Source organism: Ascaphus truei, chromosome 2 (assembly GCF_040206685.1).
Source record: "Ascaphus truei isolate aAscTru1 chromosome 2, aAscTru1.hap1, whole genome shotgun sequence".
NCBI lineage: Eukaryota > Metazoa > Chordata > Amphibia > Anura > Ascaphidae > Ascaphus > Ascaphus truei.
In genome coordinates, this window is record NC_134484.1 from 233,590,795 (window position 1) to 233,615,814 (window position 25,020).

The 25,020-nt window shown below is 43.7% G+C and overlaps 1 protein-coding gene across 1 annotated transcript in view; it reads left to right on the plus strand.

The window, feature by feature from the left end:
* The window catches only part of LOC142487165 (poly(rC)-binding protein 3-like), an 895,499-nt gene that overhangs the window by 262,166 nt on the left and 608,313 nt on the right, over window positions 1-25,020 (plus strand). The window lies entirely within an intron of this gene.

Consider the following 25,020-nt stretch of genomic DNA (forward strand, 5'->3'; position numbering starts at 1 on the left):
TTACTCCTCTCAAGGCCCTAGGGTGTGCTTTGCGATGTCACCACGACCTTCCTGACTACTCCTAGGTCCCATCCCATACACAGCACTGACTGGCAGCATACACTCTCCCTGTTTCCTAGTGTGCCTAGCAAAAGCCTGTCCTGTTGATACAGTCATCTCAGCAGCGCCTCCAAAAATGTAATGGTTATTGGCCCCCACCCAATCTCACATTGGCCCCTGTGGTCTAATCGGCCCCATTTCATTTCTGTGTGATATGTGGTGCACTTGCTGGCAACATGACTCCTGAGTCTCCCGCTTGGTTGGTATGGGGAATATCACCATGACAGGCGTCTGAGGTAGGGTGCTCTGAGTCCTACTCACATTCGATGCAGTGCCTCCACCCCATCAGGATCTCTGCAGCAGCAGGGGGAAGTATCTGATGGGGAACTCCTTCCTGGTGCATCCTTCTGTTGAATAACTTCACTCTCACACAGAAGGGATCTTTTGAACCAGTTCATATTTAATGTCATCTCCATATGCAGACTGCCCCTCATAGCGGTCATGCTTAGCCACTCATCTTGTTGAGGTACCCCCCTTCAGAAGGTTCCTCCTCTCATAATAGAGTTGGTTCACCTCTCCCCTAAGGGAGATCACCATCTGTGCCAGGTCCCTGAACACAGTGTGTACAGTAGTTTGCTTGCACTTGACTCTGACAGCCTTGACTTGCTGCAGACACTCTGGTAGACTAATTCAGAACTCCTTGTTAACACACTAACTTTAGGCAGTGCTGTGTCTTATATAACCTCCAGAAACAGACCCACCTCTGTGTCACTAACAGTGGACACAAAGCATTTTGTCACTTCCTTTGTTACATATGACACCTCACCAGGGTTTGAGGGCAAACCTCCATGATTGTTACTGGAAACCCTGCATACTTACCAGGATAACTGCCAGCATGAGAAAGAGCTGTACACCATTTTTACACATGACTGCATATGCTTCACTGGAAGTCACAAACACCCATAGCACACCAAATTAACCACAGAAAAAAAAATATGGGCCTCCTATTTAAGATAGACCAACAAAAGCAAGACACAGTAAAACAAGAAACAGATTAATATTTCAAAAATAAAGTGTGTTTGGTGGTGTACATAGTGTATCAACAACCACGTGTTAGTCGATAACAAGACCTTCATCAAGAAAGGTTTCAATGAGGACAGAAACATTGGTTAAATATATACACGAAGATGCAAGGGAATGTTTGGGAGGGAGCCCAGGATAGCAGATGCCATCACAGTATTCCATCGGAGCCTGATCATTTTAGAAAAAAGCAAGTACCTCTCAGAAATGCAGAGTTTATCTCTGGATAACGCATGATGCATTGCTTCATTCAATATGTATCCATGGACACCACTGCTATCCCTAACAACATTCAGTAGTTCTTATTGGCATGGGTCAAGGATTTTGCACTTTATCTTCAAAAAGTCTGGAGCACACAACTGCTTATTTTACCTAAGCAATGGAAACAGGAGATGTTAATTAAAGATAGGTTGAATACATAGGTGAGCAAATTAAGGTAATGAATCATCCAAGAGGCATGGGCCGAGTATAATGTGAAAAAGATATGCAGAGCACATCGTTGCTTTTCTTCACTGGGAGGATTTGTACAAGCCACTCAAACTAATGATTCATTCAATTATGGAAGGTCAAAGATTACTATAGGGAACGATCATGAAAATGATGGTAAATACATACAACAAAAGACCCCTACATGTGCAATTTCATTTCTTTGTGGGTGAAGCACAATAGTTCAATTATTTGTATTAATGTTTTCTAAGCAGAATTATTTAACATGTTTGCTGCCAGAGGGTCCTAAAATGTATATGTGTGAACATTTCTATGAACAAAGTACATCTTGAGTGCCACTCTGGAATGGATACGTTTTTTGTATTCTACATAGTGTATCCCTCCTTGCTGGCTCTAAAAAAGTTTACATTGGTGTTGAGTATATATTGTACATGGCTGTTCTCAGTCTCTCATACCTTGTCAGGGTGCTGGATCCGTTCAGGCTTGGTGTACTGTAGATATGTAGATGGACCAACGATGGGCGCTAGGAATTTTTGTAGCACAAACAAAAGCTTTATTGATAGCCGTTGATAATGCTCTTAACATAAAAATATTCTTCTGTTACGCACATAAACTGGTGACATTACAGGGTTTGTTCATCAATGCTTCTTCCCCAGATAACTCTCAATCTTCTTACCCTTACGGAGGTAGTTAGGCTTTTTCCTTCATGTGTTAGCTATATAGGCTATCTCCTGTATGGCGCCTGATATACTCATATTCAAGTCCAGGAATATTTGGGAAACAGTTTGTAGCACCACTGTGGGAATGCTATGTTATTTTATTGGGTTAATGAATCCTAGATATTCCATCCTTCCAATCCTAGACAGACAATCCTTTCATCACATTAGGTGGAGTTGCTGGGGAAACACATAGGATGAAGATGGAAGATTCCAGATCAGATATTTAGTGGGCCCAGAGTGAGGAGAATCTCATTAGTAAGATTTATTTCTTCTTTTCAACTTAGCGAAAGTATCCCAGTGTAGGGGTCCTATTGATATATTATTAAACTGGTCACCTGCCACAGTAGAATAGTGAGTTCCTTGTCACAGGTCCTTTCAAGGAAACCTGGAGGAGTTGCTACCTTGCTGGGGTAGGTCCGTTAGTTCTGTTCCCAATAATAGGGTGGAATACTTGGGAAATAGATTGCCCCTACTCGTATCTCTCATGGTTGAGCGATACTGTAGTGACCACGGTTATTCTAACACAAACCAGTGGCAATCACCAAAAAGACCCAGGTACACCCCAGTACATGCTGGATACATGCCTTAAACTTGCCTTAAACTAGTCCCAACATTTCTGCATTGATTAATGGCCCATCAGATTAACAGTAGAGGTCCCTGGCAGTCCCATTCAAACTGAATGGGACTGCCAGGGACCCCTGCTGTGTTAATCCTATGGGTCATTAGTCAATGCAGAAATGCCTTAAACTTGCATTAATCTAGCCAGGTTACACCAAGCACATACCCAGAATGTAACCGGGCTAGTTTAAGGCAAGCTTTAGTAGTCGTGGTCTCGTCTGTATCTGTTCATACTGTCGCGGCCGAGTTTATTCTTACCTTTACCCGGTCTCGGCCGCGACAGTAACCGGGCGCGCGCCGGGTTGTCCCGTGCGCGCCCCGAAGCCTCGGAGGAGCGGTCCTCCGATCGGGGCTTCCCTCTCTCCTCTCCGGGTCCGCCGGGTCCCCCGGAACCCCCCACCGCCGTCCCCCACATCGCGGGACACCAGGGCTCCCTCGGGGAGCCCTGGGCACGCGTGCATGGGGCGCAGGCACCCGATGAAGCGTGACCGCGCATCAGTGATGCGCGGCACGCCGAGGGGATTTGGCTAGCAAGCCGGGACATCTCCCGGCTTGCGGAACTAGCCAGCTAGCAATAAAACGTGTCGCCAGTGTATGTATCTAATTTGCAATCAGAAGCTGCCCTTTGTATGAAAATCACTCCTGTTTATCCTTGCAATTGGGCTGTTCAAATAAAGTTAGAGAAAAGTTCCTGGCGCCCTTTTAATTCTTGCTCACCATACCAGCCCTGCATGGACCATCAGCTCCTGAGAATTAGGTAAGAGAACCACTGAGCATCTCATACACCACTATAGACACTTGGTGTTGCCCTTCTTCTATTGGCCAGGGGAAGAGGTGCGACCCAGTGATCATAACATGGTCTCATTTGAAATAAATTAGCAAAAACATATTATATGGGTTCAACAAAGACTTTGCATTTTAGAAAAGCAGATTTGAATAAATTAAGGAATAACCTTCAAGAAATACATTGGGATAATGTTTTTTTAGGGAAAAATGTGGAAGATAAATAGGCCGTCTTTAAAACATTGTTAGAAAAGCTAACTTATCAGTGTATACCCATGGGTAATAAATATAAAAGATACAAGTCTAAACAAATGTGGCTAAATAAACAGGTAGGGAGGAAATGGAAAGGAATAAACAGGCTTTTAGAGTCTATGGGGCCTATGCTAGTAGCCTTCATACCCCACTTATCAACCATTTTTAGCTGTTATTGGGCAAAAATGCCTACAGCGATTCAGAAAGGCTCGATAAGTGGGCGGCTAATGCATTTTTGACTCTTGTCAAATACACAACGTCAAGTGAGCCGCAATAAGCCACTTATCAGCAGGTTTTGAAACTCGTGCAATTCTAGTAGCCTCGATTAGCTTATCGAGGCTAATCACGCCTCTAGAATGGCGATTTCCTCCCAAATTTCTCACGCCAGAAAACGTTGATGTGAAGCTGGTGAGAAGCTTTTCAGGTGGCGGTGAGAGAAGGACTTGCATTTTTCCTGCATCGGATTGATGTATAATACCATGTGTTATGAGCCATGTGGTTTTAAGAATGTGACATACCTCCGTTGGAGGTGACGTCACATCCTTAAAAAAAAAAAAAAAAGATGGTCACATGATACAGCATCCAATCGGATTGGAGCTGTACCTTCTGGCCATAAAATGTGACATCACAGGCCCTATAAGGCCTTTTCCGTTTTATTTTAGCTGAAAATGTCGACGATTCAACATTTGTTTTAGATTTACCATGCGGTTTGGATAGCAAATAAAAAGATCACTTGTGAGCACATTCACATGTCTTAGGCAGGTCTGCAACCCTGCCTTTCACCATTATCCCCAGCATACAGTGCTTCCACTGCAGCAAGGGATTTTGGGTATATATACATGCACACACACACACACACGCACACACACACACACACACACACACACACACACACACACACACACACACACACACACACACACACACACACACACACACACACACACACACACACACACACACACGTAAATATATATATTTATTTACACATGTTCATCTTCATATATATGTAGTTCAGATTATTTTTTTTCCTCCAAACATAAACTCTTGCTTTAAACATCTGAGTTCTAGCAAAACCCTTAATACAAAAAGAAAGCAATGTGCAGAACACAAATTGAATGAAATTGTTTGTGTGCATAGAGGAATGCTGCCTGTTGCTATCAAAATTAAACTGTTGGTATGAGACAGTGAGCGGAATGCAAATAGATGCTGTGATATATGTCTAGTCTGATGACTGATGCATGTCGGAGGGCTTTTGATACCCATAGTCTATTCTGCTCAGTACTGTCTTCTAGCCATTTGTCCCTGCCATTCACACGCGTACGTCAGTAAATGTTAAAACAATGCTATTGGATACTGTAAATGATCCCCCTCAGTGTTCTCTACTTGATTTATATCTGCCCGTTGACAAAATTCCTGAAGCGACAGATGGAGCTACAGTACAGTACTGCATTAGTAACAATGTGATCAGTCTGTCCATTTTTTAATCTTACTGAAGGGTCATTTGGGTAAATGAGCGATTTTTTATGTGCAATTCAAAATGACAAATGATTTATTTTTTCCATGACTCCTTTTTTTGCAACATTTCATTAACCCCATAAGTAATGCAGGTATGTACCATAGGCCTTTAAAACACTTTGCACTATATTTGCTTTGTTAATTGAGGAGATGAAGTATCCTGCACAATGTCAGTGCTGCTGCTCACTGTTGTACAAGTAAACTATTTAGGCAGGATAGCTTAATCCTCTCACTAAAAAGGAGCAATCTCCCCCTAAATTCAAAAGTGAAGTCATAACATAAATCAACAGTTCATGTTATGCTGATAGATTTCTAGCTTTTCCCTTTTATTAGATTGGGGTTTTTTGTGCCTCACACAGTTGTATAAAATTATGTGCAATAATCATATTTCTTATGTAACGGTGTTTCTCCCACCCAATCGCAGATAGGTGCCATTACAGGGTGTGTGGTGCAAATACCTGCTGGCAACAGGAGGGCTGAGTCATCCGCCAATGGTAGTGAGTACACCGGAACAGGCTTCTGGGGTTCATACCCCACATATCTCCTTAGCAGGTCTCGGTTTCGAGTAAGAACCTCGTGGGGTCCATAAAGGGTACATATCCCTGAAGCCTAGGGTGCCACCATGGTAAAGACCCAGCTGGCCCTGTTACAGCATACCCTGTGTGTGAAGTAGTGTTTGTGGATGTGGACACATCAGATGTGACAGACAAGGCATAATGACTAACACCACTATTTACACTGCACACATCATCTTCTAACCATTTATCAGCAATCAGAATCGCATTCCCATAAAACCAGTACTTCCAGTCTTAAGAGGGAACAAGATTCTTAGAGGCCCGTAGGCTCTTCTTTTTGGGGGTATTGTTCTCTTGCGGCTCGATCAGCCTCCCCAGGCAGTAACCCACCCTGAGACACACGGGTAGCAGGGGTTTCCTGGTTAGAAGTCCCAGCAAAAGGGGGCTGGTAAGACACCTAAAGACCAGACAAAATGGTCTTGGGTAAAGGGGTCTTGAATGTATCAGAGTCCTGAACAGTTACATCCCCGGGACCAGACACTAGGGTTATGATAACTATCGGCTGGGCAGCAATCGGTTTTGGCCGAGGTGTCTGAGCTTGCAAATAGTCTCGGTACTGAGGCAGAAATGCAGGGGTGGGAACATCCGGACACACCGGAGGCCTACTGTCCTTGTTGGCCATTTTGGTTGCTTACTGTTGAGCCCTGCGCTCATACATGGAGTGGATAAAGGCAGTTCTTAGTACATAAGTGGAAGCAGTACTCACCGGAGCGGGAATCTAACCCATCTCATCTGCCCCAGCGGTCGCTATCAGCAGGATGTCATGTCCGGCAAGTTGCACAGGAATCTGGCACTTGTCCAGATCCTTCCCGAAAGGGCGTCTACATCCGGTCGCGGCGCAGAGGTAGAATCCATATCTTGACTGGATGCCGCCACATGGTCATCAGTGCCGGAAGGCACCTCTATCGGTACCGGAAAGTCTCTGGAAAGGCATCGGCACACATCCATGAATTGCGGGTGGCTCACCCGCCTCTCAGGTCTCACGGGCGCAGTCATCAGCAAGGGACTCCGCGGTGGTGCAGAGTCGCTGGCACCATTCGATTCATCTCCGATCTCGGCTGGCATGATCAACAGTGGCCGAAACACCACCGAAGATTGGTGGCTACTGGTGTAGGAAGAGGGTAGGGACACATCCACAGGGGAAAAGCACAGGATAATATCCGTGTTATCAGCGGCAATCAGCAAGGTGGCTCATGCGCCTCAGAGAACAACAGTGCCTCATCACCCCAGGCAGTCACCTTACCTGACTCCCGAGCAGTGCACTGTTTTCTCTTGTTCTTCTACTCTGGTTCCGGCTCACCGACTGTCTCTGGTTCCTCTGCGGGGACCGGGTCTGGTTCCATCTCAGCCTGCTCGATCATCATCGGGACACTCGGATCCCCTTGGGCCTCATCTCGGGTGCACGGGCCCTCTGAAGCCTCCATAGTTCTGGGAGTTGGGTTAGCAGCTGTATCGACCACCCAAGTATTGGGTCAGTCGCATCTTTCTCGGTGAACTCCATTGGCCTCAACAGCATGGGCCTCAGGAAGTGTGCTCTGCAGCGAGCACACTGGTCTCCCTAGACCAGTTCGCCACCTGGAAAGTCACACTTGGGACAGAGGCATCACAGGTACCTCTTCCCTTCCACAGTGACCACCAAGATTCCTCCTGGTAGTCGGTAATGGTCGAAATCCATATCAGCCATTTGTTTCTGAACCCACCGGCACAAGAGCAAAGGGCAGCTCACTCCTTTCACTCGACAGGCTCAGAAGAACTGAGGGTGAGGTCCGCTGCATCCGGTACGTCCCTTATTCTCCAAAGTCTTTAGGCATTGGCTGATGCTTTGTCCCCTCCCTCTGGATGAGATTAGAGGAGGGACACTCGGTGACATAGACGGGGTGTGACTCTGACTCCTGGTTGAGTCAGTCACATCGCTTGGATGGGTTTCTGGCTTTCGCACCAAACCCTTGCAGGACTCTGCAAAAAGTTCATGTATAGCCTGTTTGCAAGCAGCACGTGTGCTCTCCAGCCTTAGCGGGAGACGCCATCTTAGTTCACGTAACTCACGTGGTGGATTCCCGGGCAAGGGAACCTCCATTTTGGGCACAATTCCTTCACAGACCACGCAATGATTGCGATTCCGGCAGGACTCCATTCCTTGTGGTTCCTCACAGCACATAAATTAGCAGTCTACCAAGAGTAGGTTGTACCCCAGGCTAGCAAAGCTCCATCTTGATACGCTGTACACAATTTTAGTCTATTAAGAGCACCCTTTGGTTCCATAGTCTGGCTATTGGCTAGTAGTACTCTGGTTTTTTTCCCTATGCAGTACCCTTACGCCGCCCCACTCGACTGCCAGTATCATGGATCCTTTCCAGAGGTCTCTGGGACTCAGTTAACCATAGCATCCCCCTTAGGCATCCTGACTACACTCCTCAAGGTGACTTAGAACAGCAATAGCCGTTGTCTCCAAATCATTCACCTGATAGGGCAGTCAAGGTTGTTCTTTGTGAGGTTACGAGGGTACTAGATACACCATCCCCCTGACTAAACCTAGGCTCCCTTCTTCTTTCAGCACTTGCTCTGGAAGCATGCCTTGTTACTTCCAGCTTTGTTTCGCTGAAAGCCTGTCCTGTTACAGATCCCAGCAGTGCCTTCAAATGTAACAGTGTTTCCCCCACCTGGTCGCAGATATGGGCCATTACATGGTGTGTGCTGCATATACCTGCTGGCAGCAGGAGGGCTGAATCTTCCGCTGATGGTAGTGGTGACACAGGAACAGGCTTCTGGGGTTCATACTCCACATATTTCCTTAGCAGTGCAATGCCTCCATCTGCCGTGGACTCCAGGAACTGAAGGTGATCTTCCATGGTAGAACGTATTACCATTATGAGGTCACGCACCAGGCAGGAGATATATTGCAAACACCAACAGGTTTATTACTACTGTATACTCTGTAGTAACAGGAACAAGGCAGGATATGCCAAATACAGTATCTCAGGATTCACCGGAGGATGGTCCCTGAACCGCCACTACAGGCCAAGCTGCAGCCATTCTAGCTCTTCGCCACCTCCTTAGCAGAGGTATGGTCCGCACTCACTCTCCCCTGAGGGAAGAGCACATGGGAAGGCCCCAATGTCGGGCTCCCGGTTGTGTGACCTGCCTTCCTCAAAGGGGAAGGAGAACCTACTAACTTTAGAGCGGTCCTGCCCTCAAGTACAGCCAGAAGGCGGGCCAGCTACAACAGGATGTACCACCCCCTGCTGTCACTCAAGTGCAGTACCAAAGGTGAGGAGTAAACCCCATACCAACTGCTGGCAACCTGATAGTACCAGGGTTTATTGCCAGCCCTAGGACAGATTAGTAGCCATACCCAGCCATGGCTACACTTAAAATCCTGTGCAAAAACATAGGGGATAATTCAATATCAATCAAAGTGGTAGTCAATGGGAATTTTTTGGCAGAGAACAGTCCAAAGAGCTGCTTTAGTATAGAATAAGAGCCATAATGTACAGTACTCAATGTTTCAAAATAAATATATTGCAAACATGTTACACAGTGTCCCCAAGATGTATTATTAAATAATAATCTTTCAGGATCTTTATCAAGTTACTTATTTCTTCTTTAGGTCTCTGTTTTTAAATGAACTGAATTAATATTAATGGCAATACCAAGTTAAATGATGGAAATCAGGATTTATGTGTCAAGATGCCTGTGTAGTACAACACGTTAATTGGTAAAATTGGTGGGGGAGAGGGGTTGTTTTTTCTTTAAAACATCTGGAATCTTGCTGTTGTACTAATATTTTATGACTAATATTTGCACATTGCTACTAATAATGTAAACATAACATACAGTATATTACTAGATTCGACTACACATTTTTACATTTACTGTACTTTTTATAAAATCAACTGATGTTGTAAAAGTGGTGGGAAATAATTCACCAGATTTATCAGAAAAATGGGATTCCTTTTTTTCTAATAAACCTGGTCCAAGTTTCCAGTTCCACTGCTAATAAAGGGGATGATGTAGCAGCATCATACAGTACAGTAGTTGGAGAAGCCTTCCATTTTTTTCTAGCTAATTGTTCTTCAAACTTGATTTACCATCCTGATTGTGAATGAGTAAACTGAATAAGTTTGCAGTGACCACCCAATTTGCATAAAACACATCCATTTTGTTTATTTGCATTAATTTGCATGTGATTAAAGATGCTGACATGTAGAGTGCCAAATGGGGTGCAAAAATGACAAGAAAACATTTTTTGCTGTCCAAAAAAAAACTGCAGGAAAAGTGGCGATGCATCTGTTGCTGCTGAAGATGGATTTGAAACCACAAACTGCAAACTGCAAAAGCTAGGTGCAAAAATGTATTTGGGGCATGATAAAAACAGCCAAAAGGACACTCTAACGCGTTTCACGTGGTATCCCACCTCTCTTTGATAAAGCGTGGGATACCACGTGAAACGCGTTAGAGTGTCCTTTTGGCTGTTTTTATCATGCCCCAAATAAATTTTTGCACCTAGCTTTTGCAGTTTGCAGTGTGTGGTTTCAAATCCATCTTCAGCAGCAGCAGATGCACCGCCACTTTTCCTGCAGTTTCTCCATTCATCTTTTGGTAGGAGCACGCTGGACAGGACCAGGATATCCCCAAGGTCAGCAGTGAGTAATTTATTTACTTCATTTATGTGATCCTTCACATTGCCCAGACTACCACACAAGATTTACCTATACAGGCTAGTGGCAAGCATATGGGAGTGTGTTTATTGTTGGACTATTTGGATTCCTGGGTCTCATGAACTGTCTCATGCAATGAAGATGTTTATATATCATGAATAAGGCAATTGTCTGCTCCTGGTTAGCATCACAAGTGGGTGGTTCCACTCCCCTTTCCTTTTGCGTCCAAAAAAAACGACAAACATTTTGCTGGAGTTTTGGAATTTGTGCAAATTTTTTGTGTCTGTACATGACTAACCCATGTCTTGAGCTGGACCCCTCTCCCATTCCCAATAAACACAGCATACAACTTCTTGGGAGAAATGAACAGCCATAATATTTGTCCCCAACTACAGACCAGCCAAATTGCTCTGCTCACATCTGCCAGAGCTCGAGGGATACCCTCAGCACGTACTCATCTAGCCATTCATAGTCTGAATGCACAGAGCCCCCATCACACGGTCACTACCACACCAACCAAACCTAGTCAGAAATGGGACCGCCTCCCACAAATTACACCTGGAAGGTCACCACCATTCCGGCCGCAACAGTATGGAATGGTACCGCCTTTTATACTTCAGAGGTCTGTGGCCTCCCTCCAGTAGCCTATTCTGACTGAGTCCCCCTCCCAGAGTAACATTACTCCCACCAACACATACCATAAGCTGCAACAAAACAAAGCAGAATCCAGATCTTTCTTTCTAACGTCGACATTCCTCGTGCCTAAAAGCAGGGTGGGTGGGGCTTCACTCCAGTAGGTCCTAGAATAAAGATGAAGCTAGGATCCATCCCACTTGCCGTAAGTACCCCTTACTTAACCACTCCCCCTGTTCTGACATCACGGCACCTTAGAGGAGTGACACCTTGGCTTTATGTCTTGCCGACCCTTCCCTTACACGTCCAGGGCTTTCTTGCTCTACAAATTGTGAAATGAAGAGTACCTAAAGAAATGAGAGTGTAGCCCCTATTGGTAATTAAATAACACTCCAACCTGGGACCTGGCGAATTGTTTAGCGAAGGTGGGAGAGTATTGTGCAGGGTCAACTGGTCCCCTTACTCCACCGGGTCTAGGACAAAAGGCAGCACACTGCAGTTATATGTTTACTGTGCCTGTGGCTTATAGCTACTGTACAAATCTTTGTCTACCTATCGTATTGAGTTATGCATTTTTCTTTAAAAAAAAATTGTGTAGATTAGTTTAATTTACATGAATGCATTGCATGAATAAATATTCTTCCTTAGTCTTCAACATATAATTGTTTTTGTTACAATATGTTAATTTATTTGCAAAGTTTATAAAAAAAGTGAATCATTAAATGAACAATCCAAGCTGCCTTTTTTTGTTTGTTTGTTTTTTACACACGTTTGAAACGGGGAGTTTCCAGAGCTGATCCCATTCATTTCACCTCAGGGAACCATTGACTCCTGAGATATTTACCTCCCAAGGGGGTGCCGGTATCTCAGCAAAGTTTAAAGATCCCACATCATATCGGCCAATAGGAAGCCGAAGCTAATGATGTCATGGCTTCCTATTGGCCTGCAGGACACAGGAGCTTTGAAAATCAGCCATTACATGAAACAGCTAGCGACCCTGACTGGCTATTGGCACCCCCTATTGAGGAGGTAAGTATCTTGGGAAGCAGGGGGTCCCCGGAGCTTAAATTAATTGGGGTTCAGCTCCGGAGACCCCCTGCTTCAATCCAATGTAAAAAAAAAAAAAATAGGGAAATAATGGCCATTTGGATTACCGCTATCAGTTGGAAAGTGTAGCACAATGTTTAAAAAACATCTTGTACTATTATATGGAATATCTGTTCTTTGAGTGGATGATTTGGCAGAACTGAAGTGCTTGGCTCTAAAACGGAAAAGGTGATTTACATGTGGATTATAGTGCTGTGAAGTAATAAAACACTGAAAGACTGTTGGACACACATTGTATGGCACAATGGCATAATTATAAACAATATAATTGGAGGCAGTTGAGCATGAATGCACAAGGATGTTATTTAGCAATCATCTCTTTAAAGGTTTATTAAGCTCAGATTTATATACACAATAAAAGCATTGCTCTTTAATGGTTAGAGTGGTGCTTATTCACAAAAATTACGTTAAATTGACATGTAGCTGTAGGAATCGGTTATGTGTATGAGCAATTATTATAATAAAAATCTATTTTGGACTAAATTAATAAGTATTTTGTCTATTAATGTAGGCTAAATACAAAGATTGTCGCCTGTGCAAAGTGAATTGAATTGCTATAATTGACGTGATGGAATTGCTTATATATTAATAAATATAGCACATTCATAAATTGCCAAGGTATTTCTGAGTTATTTTTCTTTTTCATTTTAGGCATCTAGGCATTTCTAACCTGTATATTTCAAATGTGATTTTCTAGTAATATTTCACTCAACAGTACTGTACAGCCTTTATCCTAATGCGGCTGTAGCGGCGCAACTCTGATAACCGTGGGCAGATGCAGTATATTTGTTTTTTCTGGAATATGTTCCGGTATTTTAGCGCTCGTAATATTAGCATATTCTTAGCGCTGTCTGCAATACTGCAATACCGTCTAAAAACTCAGGGGGGGTTCGCGAGCTGTTGTCTTCAAAGTATAATACTGTAGCAGTTCAACCTACTTCGGTACAGTCTGTGTGTGCGCGCACAGTAATTGTAAATTTGCATATTTATACATGCATGTACAGTGCTGTATGTCTCATTTGAACATTGTTGAAACGCATAGGCGTGTACTGTAACAGTATCACATTTCGGCGTACTGTATATCCCCTCGCTCACCCCCGCACACACACAGGCTAATTTACTGCACTGCAGTATTTCAACTTCTTATCTTATCTAAAGTACACCTCTCCCACACCATTCCTTTGAATGGGTGTCTTTCTGGTTTCAATCACATTCCTGTCATCACATTCCTGCGTGTGTAAGGTAGCAGTGCAGATGGGGTGTGGGGATCAAATTATTATCTCTGCGCCTGCGTGTAATCCTCTTTGGGAAGGGAGCTAGCTGATGATTACGCGCATGCGTCCGTCTATAACTTCACCACTGCTTGCGAAGTTCAAGAGTGAGTGACCAAAAAAAAAAATTCTCGTCATTTTTTATTTTTATTTCCTCCACATGCCTGCCTAAACCATCTTGATATTACGATATTCAATATGTGCTGTGGCTTTTTTTTTTGCGACACTGTGTGTTTGACTGCACATGATTGATTTGTGTGATTTTTATTTATTTGGGGGTGTGGGGATCAAATTATTATGATGACCTGCCTGCCTGTTGAAAATATGTCATGTCTTTGAACTACAGTACAGCTAATCTTTCATGCAGCTTTACCCCCCCACCCCCCGCAGACACACACAAGGCTCGCTCAAGGATTATCGACAGCTCTCCAAAACCATTCATTTTCAAAAGCTTGTCTTTGTGCTTTTAATCGTCCCGAGCTGAGCATCATCTCTCTGTGTCTGCGTGTTATCCTCTTTGGGAAGGGAGCTAGCTGATGATTACTGCGCATGCGTCCGTCTATAACTTCACCACTGCTTGCAAAGTTCAAGAGTGAGTGACCAAAAAAAAAAAATTCTCGTCATTTTTTATTTTTATTTTTCCTTTGCCTGCCTAAACCATCTTGATATTACGATATTCAATCTGTGCTGTGACTTTTGACTGCGACACTGTGCGTTTGACTGCACATGATTGATTTATGTGATTTTTTTGTATTTGGGGGTGTGGGGATCAAATTATTATGATGACCTGCCTGCCTGTTGAAAATATGTCATGTCTTTGAACTACTGTACAGCTAATCCTTCATGCAGCTTTACCCCCCCCCCCTCCACCCCCCCACAGACACACACAAGGCTCGCTCAAGGATTATCGACACCTCTCCAAAACCATTAATTTTCACAAGCTTGTCTTTGTGCTTTTCAACCTCTCTCGGACCATTCGTTAATTTTCCTATTGTTGGCTTTCCCTTATGTTAATCTGATTATGTAACCAATTATTAAAAAATTAACCAATTATTAAAACTGTATGTCTTCTTGAAGAATCCCCCCCACACACATTCATAGTGACTTTAAAGTTCAAAGAAATAAAATCTTAATGTAATTAAATATGTATTTTATTTTATCAGGAAAGAAAAATACAAATAATCATTGAGAGAGGGGGGGGGGTTGAAAATTGAGGGCTGGTGGATAATCATGAATAATGCACATTGATAATAATAAAAACAGTAATACAAATTTTCCGTCTTTATCTTCTTCCTCATTCTGTGTAGTTCATTGAGAGAGGGGAGGTTTTGTGTAAATCATGACTGCAGTTTAGATACACTAAACTGTACACATAGTTCACAAAATTTAGACATGATACCCCCCCTCCCCCTGTCCATCCTTTTTCTCTGAAAAGACAAGAAAAGAAAAAAATTAGTGCAGTTTTGTGCATACTGTATTATGGCTTTGTGTACTTTATAGCTACTCCATATTGGACTACAGTATGCAGATAGTACTGTCAAACTAATCTATACTGGAACTACTGTATACTGTAATTACTGTTAAATACTTTGTAACCAGATGGCTAGTGCTGCTCTCTCAGGAAAGAAAAAATCTGTGCCATACTTACCTGTATCATACTGTACTTACCATACTACAGTACAGTACTATACCATACTACCTTCCTGATGCTTGCCCATTACGCTCAATCACAATGGGCAACACAGTCGCTATATGGTCAATATATTTATTGCATCGTTCCACGGTGAGTACATCGTTCCAAAAACTCATTATGCCTTGCGCCAACTCATCCTTTTTGGAGGGTTTCACGACTTTTTCAGATATGATCCTTCAGCTGATGCCAGACCATTTTGATAGGATTGAAGTCTGGCGATCTGTCATTGGAGGGGGAAAAAAAGGACAATTAGTTAAAGAGATACAGAGTAAAAACAGTGGGAAAAAATGAGACACGGTTACCGCACTTACTCCGCATCTTCACCCAGTTGATACCGCGCTCAAAAATATGCGCTGTTGACGCGGTGTGCTTAGGATCGTTGTCCTGGTAGAAACAGTGACCATCTGGGAACTCACGTGTGATGTATTCCACAATCTCAGGCACAATTTGCTCTTGGAAGAAAGCTTTATTCATGATTCCTATAACAAGAAAAGAAAAGTGCTCAAAAAACTGCACACTAGAACAGTACAGTGCATAAGGCAAAAGCGTGTGACTTATTTTACCTTCAAAGATGACAATGCATCCTGGTCCACGCCTAGAGATGGCACCCCACACATGCATCTTCACTGGGTGTTTTGGACGCATCTTTATAGATATGCGTTTTTTTGTGGAATGCAAAGGTGGCAAATCTCTCCAGCGATACAATAGACTCGTCAGTGAAGATGCAATCCTGGAAAGTTTCTCCACTGTCGATCCATGCCTGGGCCTGGACCACTCTCTTGATCTTGTTAACGTCCCTTATCATAGGGTACGCTCTGTAATGACAAGGAATAATTTTATAAGTACAGTACAGTACAGTTTCTTAAACAACACTTTAACCTCCTGTACTGTCCAGTACTAACCTCACACGTCCATATTTCCATCCAATTCTGCGCTTCATCTTCTTTATGCTGGTCTCGGATACAGTGAGATTGTGATTTTGCAGCAGAGTATATTTGACCCTTAATGCACTCTTCTCATCATTCTCTTCACTTATCTTGTCGACCAGAAGAGTTGTCTCCCTACAGTGTACAGAAAAACAACAATCCGGTAAGTTACAGTGCAGTAGGGGCAAAAGGACAGCACATCATTTACAGTAAACGATAATAGATAGATATACTGTATAATATAGTAATATAAATATACAGAAATAACTATAATATTAGATAGATCTATACTATATAATTATATTAATATGCAGCAATATAAACAATAATAGATAGATAAACTGTATTATATAGTTATATAAATATACAGAAATAATTATAATATTAGATAGATCTATACTATAGTGATATTAATATGCAGCAATATAAACAATAATAGATAGATATACTGTATTAAATAGTTGTATAAATATACAGAAATAACTAAAATATTAGATAGATCTATACTATATCGTTATATTAATATGCATCAATATAAACAATAATAGAAAGATATACTGTATTATATAGTTATAGAAATATACAGAAATAACTATAATATTAGATAGATCTATACTATATAGTTATATTAATATGCAGCAATATAAACAATAATAGATATATATACTGTATTATATAGTAATATAAATATACTTACGCATTAGTTACCGTTGGTGTCCTCGTGCGTTGTTTGGTTTTTCCGTGTGCATGATAGCACACGGTGGTTGATGGCACAACGAGGCCAGAAGCAGCTAACCAGCATTGGATATCTGCAATTCGTTGTCCGCTCGTGTACATCTCCTTAATTCTCATGCTGAGATCCTTTGAAATCTTTTGAAATCTTTTTAACAGGCATTGCTGCGAGTAGAAAGAAATACAAGCACAAGAATGTATATTCGATGTTTAGTCGATGTGTATTCAATGTGCAGTGAATCCACAAAATGGATGGTGTATTTATTTATACGTTAATGACTCACATTAGAGTACGCCCACTTTTAACACCTGTACCTCGTCGCCATGCATAAAAGGTTATACACTTTGCATAGCCCACCACTCGATGATCTGTATCTGACCTTTCCCTTGTCCAAATACTGCATTGTGCCATCTGCTTCCATGGATCAACCCAGATTCTACGGACGCAGGAACCTACTCACCTCTGCCGTGCCTGTCATGCAGAAAAAGCGAAAGGCGGGAGCCATTTCCAAGCCAAGGCCAAAGCGAAAGGCTAAGGCTAATAAAGAAAACCTTCTGACGACCCCAAAGGCTAAGGTTTTTAATAAGCCTTATTATGTCAAGAAGAAATTCGGTGATGTACACTCAAAGCAAAACAAATGGCAGCCAACCCATCGAACCCGCAGGCCACTTCCTCGATTATGCTTCGACGACTCTGCCGCTGCTCTCCCTGAAATCCACTGCCCAGCTTCTCCACTACTCTTCGACGATGCTGCCGCTGGTCTCCCGGAAATCCACGGGTCACTTTCTCCATTACGCTTAGACGACGCTGCCGCTTCTCTCCCGGAAATCCACAGGTCACTTCCTCCATCCTTCTTCGACGACGCTGCCGCTTCTCTCCAGGGAACCCCCATCTCATCCTCCGTAGCACCCATCCACCCAGATGTCCACAGCACCCCATGCACAAGATCTAGCTCGTTAGACCGCATGCTGAATGGGTTAAGTGTCGATATCCCCGGGAACTCTACTATGCTGGTAAAAATAGATCTTCTTTTAGAGACCATGCTAAATATGGATCAACGGATGGAGAAGATGGATCAACGGATGGAGAAGATGGATCAACGGATGGGGAAGAAAGAGACTGACATAGCGGGGATACATAACTCGGAGTTCATGCCCCTGTATCTCCGACGCCGGAGCAGGAGGGTGGCATGGATGGGATGAATAGGACCTTCGACCGCCTTCCATCACCAAGTGCACCCCCTCCACCAGAAGAATATGTGTACATGTATGCCGTTGATGACATGACAACCCCGTCAAGACGACGCCAGGAGACAACATGGCGACCAAGACAGGAGGAAAGCATCCTCCCAGACAACCTACCCTCGCCCGCCGCCACAAGCACACCTGCTCCCAGAAGAACACCCGCTCCCAGAAGAACACCCGCTCCCAGAATCCAACCCACATATGCTTGCCTCGATACGGTGCCCGACATCATCCTGCGCGAGCTGCCCAATCCAATCAGGGAGAAGTATAGGATGATGAGTGCTGGTTTACCCCAGAAGTATGCCATGTTAATTTTAAGCACCACGTGTCCTACTTGGTGTACTGCGGGTGGGCCAAAAATGTAAACTACGAAGGAAATCGCGAGAAAAGGGCGCTTCCTGAAAATTTAAGAAGGACTATTGTGGAGGAATTGCGGCGCTATTTTTCAATTACAGATCCTGTAAATAAAATCGTGAGAGACGCCATTAATGGCATTAATTGTTTTAAATTGTTCCATTGTCTCCTTTTATACTGTAAAAAAATCCCTCCATTTGCCGTTTTCCGCATGAGATGACAAAGTTTTCGTTTCTGAGGAAAAACAAAAGTACAAGTTTTACTGTAATGGTCAGTCAGTCCCCTAAAGAATTTCCCACAGTCAGTCCCACCAATAATTTTCTCGGGGGGCGTCTCCTGTTCACATGCGCATGCGCCTACTGTCGATGTAATGACACGCATACAGTATGCATTTCAAGAAGGTTCCAATGCGCTTGCGCCTAGCTTTCGACCAATTGTTCAGTATCTACTGTAGAAGCTGCTCAGCCAATGATATTGCTTACAGGAGAATCACTTGACTATGCATTGATATTGATATTTCAAAAACAGAATAAAATACGGCAACATTACTCACCATAGACTTTGCCAATCAGCTGGCGCCGAGACACTGCCAGTCCCATATTCTTGATTATACACGTAGTTGACAGGTGACAGCGGGACTACTACACCTGTAGTCAGCTGATGAGGCTGGAAATCGCTTTTGTACATGCAAGCTTGCTGGAATCTGTACGCGAAATCCGGCTCAGGCTGCAGGTATCTGGGCGGGGACAGACAGCAAGGGTTGCCGGTCACCAGGTTTTCACTGACGGTCGGACCGTTATTGGAAGCCGGTGCTGGCGCTGGCGCATTGCTTGCCTGCGACTGACGTTTCTTAGTTGGTTTTAATATGACATTTCACCTTTTGAAGTCTCCATGATCAAAGATACGGGAAAAATCTGGTGCTACACACCAATACCCTCCTTTAAGACCGTGTGCGGGATCAATACGAAAAAAACACGGATCGATACATAACTTTTTCCTTATTGCACGCTTCCACACATGAGCATCTGGTGAAAATTTGTAAAAGTCATAGTTTTCGATAAAATACTGATAAATTTGACCAACTGTTGCCATCTTATCATCTGTTGCATTAATCGCTGCCCATATTAAATAAGCGTACGTTCTGTCGGGTTTTTGGAACACGGACTGCAGTTGTGCACTCATGTAAAGACTCTCAGGACAATAAAACAAGACCAAACACTGTGCTTGTATTTTTTAATATGAAAATGCCTCAATTGATACATTATTGTAACTTCTTCAGTCCCAAGGCTAATTCACAAAGGACCACTGTGGTATTTTTTATACACCTGCAAGTCGACACAGTACTGCGCATTACAATTCATGAATATCTGCCACCTGGCGGATACGCGAAGAAATGCAACCAATTAAATCCGATCCATTATCAATAAACAGATCAATAAACACATCAACCGCGGGTGACGCCGGCATGAATGCAACATGAATGCGGCATGAACGCGTGAAGTGCATGGCATTCGGAAAAAAATCCCTGAAAATTTTCGGAGATGGTGGAGAATAAAATGGGCCGCGGCTGTAGTTCAGAGTGAAAGCCTTAAAGAGAAATCCAAAATGCAAGGTTTTATTATAGTACATAGCTATATAAAATATTATACCTTTGTGATAAACTGAGACATACAAACTGGACATGTCTGCAGTTCTTAAACCTACTGTAGCTACTATCTGTTGCCATTAAGCAGTCTGAAAAGGTACCCTAAATACTGTAGAAAATGCATGACATCATATAATCCCTGATTGATTATACTATGGTATATGGAGTGATGTTTTCTTCTTCTTTTTGTATACTCTAATAGGAGTAATTAAAATATACTTTGCATTTGAGGATCTGGGCCTAGAATGGCTTTTCTTCTCCTCTGTAGGGTTGCCAGGTGTCCATTATTACCTCTCTGGACATAATGACCTGACCGGCTTGAAGGGCCATGGGATTTCCCTGAGCAGGGAGAGAGCAGAGCTGTTGCTAGGGGGCTGGGCAGATTCCTCCATCATGATTGGTTGCATTACCCAGCAGCAGACAATCAGGAGGAGGCGTCAGGAGCCTGGGGGTTGGCCAATGAGAAGAGAAAACAGCATAGAGAGGTGAGAGGGTGTGTGCCTGTGTGTCTCTCGAGTGTATTGCAGCTTTCACCATTGTGTCCTGTATTTTTAGAGAAGCCACCTGGCAACCCTACCTCTTTGCCACGATGAATCATTGACCAGAGATTGCATGGAGAGTTTTGTTTGACTTACAAATCACAGTTTAGTTAACTCAGGTGAGGTATAGATGCTGATAACTGCAGGCTGCCGTCTGGTCCAAAAAATAAGAAATCGTTTAGGTAATGTTACACAGACGACATTTCCTGCTTCCTGTTGAACTACCCATTCAATAAATTAGCTAAAAACTTAAAAGTAACAATATGATATAGCACAACCCATATGTCGGCTTGTTTCCCTGTGGCTTTATTGCTGTACTGGATATTACTATACTGCTGCGGCACAGTTTATTCGAGCATTTGCCCGTTCTGTGCCGCAGCAGTAGCCTGGCGCGCGCCCGAGTGTGACGGGCGCGCGCCGAAGCAGCGGAAGAGTGCCCTCCGATCGGGGCGCTCTCCCTACCGCTGCCGGGTCCGCCGGGTCCCCCGGAACCCCCTGCCGCTGTCCCGCGATCGCGGGACACCAGGGCTCCCTCGGGGAGCCCTTGGACACGCGTGCAGGGGGCGCAGGCTCCCGATGACGCGTGACCGCGCGTCTATGACGCGCGGCACGCCGAGGGGCGGCCACTAGCAAGCCGGGAAATCTCCCGGCTTGCGGATCTGGCCGCACTGCGATAAAGTGTGTCGCCAGTGTACACACACAATTGTGCATTTTGGATGGACTGTTCTTACATTGCTTATGGTTCTGGACTTCTTAATTATATTGCTACTCCATTTTTGGTATTGGAAGCAGGGGATTTTTTTCCTATGTTGTGCTACTTATCAACAAAAATGTGTTCTCTAAACTGACATCTTAACATATAGAAACATTCTGGGTGCACTTGGAACAAAAGAAAAGCTGTGTTAATATCTGTCTTGGCTAACATAGCTCCTTTTCCAGCTTCTCTTACCAATTCTAAAGCCCTGTCAAAAAATGCATATTTAACCTTGCACTGTTCGCTATCAATCCCATAATTGACTGACTCGCCTCTAGGATATGATAGGTTCTGGATTAACCTATACTTTCCTGCATCTTTCTTTGGTACAAAACCCAAAGGTGAAATACTCATATTACAAATTGGAATTTCCTCAAAAGAACCAGCTATTCCTCCAAACGCAACTTCTGCAAGCAATTTAATCTCAACACATTTTTCATATTTATAAAATGACCTTAAATTATGCGCAAAACACGGGATCTGCCTTTCTTCAAATGGAATCCAAAAACATTCCTCAATTCCTTTCCTAATGATTTTTGCTTCCACTCTCTTGGGGCACATGTCTAACCATAGCCCCATCTCACTGACGTTCACTGGTGTCATCCCCATTTCCTTAAGAATCCCTAAATCCTAGCCTAAATAATGGCTTACTCTTCTTGAAACATCTGGTCGCTGAGTGTAACCCACCACAGTGTGAACATTTGTGTCTACATTTGCATGCACCATACCATCCACAATGGCTCTTGTTAAAAAGCGAGCAAACCCTACTTTTCCCTTTGCCGAACCCCTTGTCTTGAGGTGCAGGCAACAACTGAAAAAGGAGACAGCCTCTGAGGCATCGTCAATGACAGGCAGAAGTCCACGTCCTTAATGTCCCCGTTTAAATTAGGCATTACCACTAATCTCTGGCAAAAATGGTCATATTTTCACCAGGCGATGCCACCATACACTTTTTGGGCACCCCAATCATATCAATGTAGCAAAACATTGCAGAGCACTTTTCTGGAGTCTTTTTTCAAAATTGAAATGTCTTACAACCAATTTCAAAACGTCTGTGATAACTGCTTTTTTCTTTAACCGGATCAGACTTAACCTCTGCTCTTCTATCAAATTCTTTCTAAAGTCTCCTTATACAGAGGTATCGACATCAATAAATCCACAAACTCTCCTTTCCATATCCTATCCTTCATATCTTTTAACAAATGCTTTCCTAATGGGCTAACCACACACATATACAGTATGCATCCTTACAGTATGCTCTGTCTCTGATACTGATACAATTGAGCCTAATGAACTTACAGTGTTAGCAGGTTTTTTCATATTAGCAGACCCCACTTAACCCCCTCCAGACCCAGGTTATTTCATACTCACCAATATCCCTTTCAGTCCTTCTGTCAGGTGTACTTGCTGTTACCAATGGATTCCTGTGTCCAAGCTGTTCTTCTTCTCTCCTGTTAGCCTGCTCACTTGCTGTTCCAGACTTCTGTTGTCTTTGTCTTCCTGCTCGAGCTGCAGATGACATCACTCGGCTGCCACTCTGCACAAGCGCACCAGGCATATGTAAATGACCTCCTCTGCTTCCCATGTCACAACTGCTCCCTGATAGACACATCAGGGAGCTTCCTCTATTGTACCTTGGGCTCCACTCACCTCCATATGGGTTAGTCCATTCAAGGCCTGCCACCCCGGTCACTCTGCCCCTCGTCTCGCTGTCCTCCTAGATACCGCGAACCTTGCGAGCCAGCTCGTTGCACGCTTGTGGCTCCTCTTGCCGATCCTCTTCTTCCTCACTGGTCCTTAGTCGCCGCCGATGGTTGTCTTCGCTTCACTAGTCCTGCTTCTGGGCTGCAATTACATTGTACCGGGGGCCTCAATCTCCTAGGCAACTTTGCTGCCATCGCTGGCTCCTCTGCAACTGCCGTTACGGTCTATACTGGCTCCTGCCTCCCTGCTTCTCCTACATTCCCCCCTGACACCTCCCTGAGCCACTCTCCCCCATTCTGGCATACATTGAGTTTTATAGGGGCTGAAATAGCTTCCAAGTCCATATTTTCGACACCACTGGACCTTAGTTGTTGTCTATCATCCTGAACTGCACCTGCGGCTGGATTACCTCTCCACTCATGAAAGAGACAAAGTGTGGGAATCTTTCAATATTAATGTGAAAGCTCGCCAAACAGCATGCTAAACTTGCTCAAGAACTGCTTCTTCCCCAACGGTAGCACTCCTGCTCAGACAAACCGAGCGGGAGCTCAAAAAATGCTCAAACCCACATTTGTGGTAATATCAGGCTATTCAGGTAGCTTTGATCTGCACATCGCAGTGGCAACTCACACATTCTGATCTTGCCACCTGAAGGGTGGCATGATGGGATCCGCTATGTGACTCTGAAGGAAAATCTATATTTTTACTACCTTGGATTGAAGCCGGGGGTCTCCAGAGCTGCCTCGCATTATTATCAGCTCTGGGGTCCCCTGATTCCATCCTATGTTATAAAAATTAATTTATGACAGTTTCCTTACCTTAGCGGCTAACCGCTAAGGTAATGAAGTGGTTAAATATCAGTGTCCTGTTTGTTGGTGTTAGATAATGTGGGTTAAGGTGGTAATTGGCCCCTGTTGGGTACAGTATTATGCCTACCCGACATTGACATGACAGTACAATACAAAACAAGTGTTTGCCAATAAATCCATTGATTGTGACTGTGGTAAACCATGCCCACAATATGGGCATGGATTGCCACAATGGCAAGGAATGGGCAACCTAAAAAAAGTGTGTGTGTGCAGAGCACGCACATTTTAAGTGAAACTTCTTTCTATTTTGTCATAGAAATTGTATTTGTGATGGTGTTGTTTTTAATTAAAAATCAATACACAATTTCAGTGCCAAATTGCAAAGAAGTTTGACCTAGAACGCGTGTTTTAGCTATTTGCACTTCTATATTTATTGTAACTGTGAATTCCTTGTGTGTGTGTGTGTGTCAGTCAGTGTGTGTGTGTGTGTCAGTCAGTGTGTGTGTCAGTCAGTGTGTGTGTCAGACAGTGTGTGTGTGTGTGTGTGTGTGTGTGTGTGTGTGTGTGTGTGTGTGTGTGTGTGTGTGTGTGTGTGTGTGTGTGTGTGTGTGTGTGTGTGTCAGTCAGTCAGTGTGTGTGTTTGCCAGTGTGTGTATGTCAGTCAGTGTTTGTGTCAGTCAGTGTCTGTGTGTGTGTGTCAGTCAGTGTGCATGTGTGTGTCAGTCAGTCAGTGTGTGTGTTTGCCAGTGTGTGTATGTCAGTCAGTGTTTGTGTCAATCAGTGTGTATGTCAGTCAGTGTATGTGTGTGTGTGTGTCAGTCAGTGTGTGTGGGTGGGTGTGAGTCTCAGTCAGTGTGTGTCAGTCAGTGTGTGTGTATAGTATGTATGTGTGTGGTCTCCATATCCTGCTGCTGTAGCG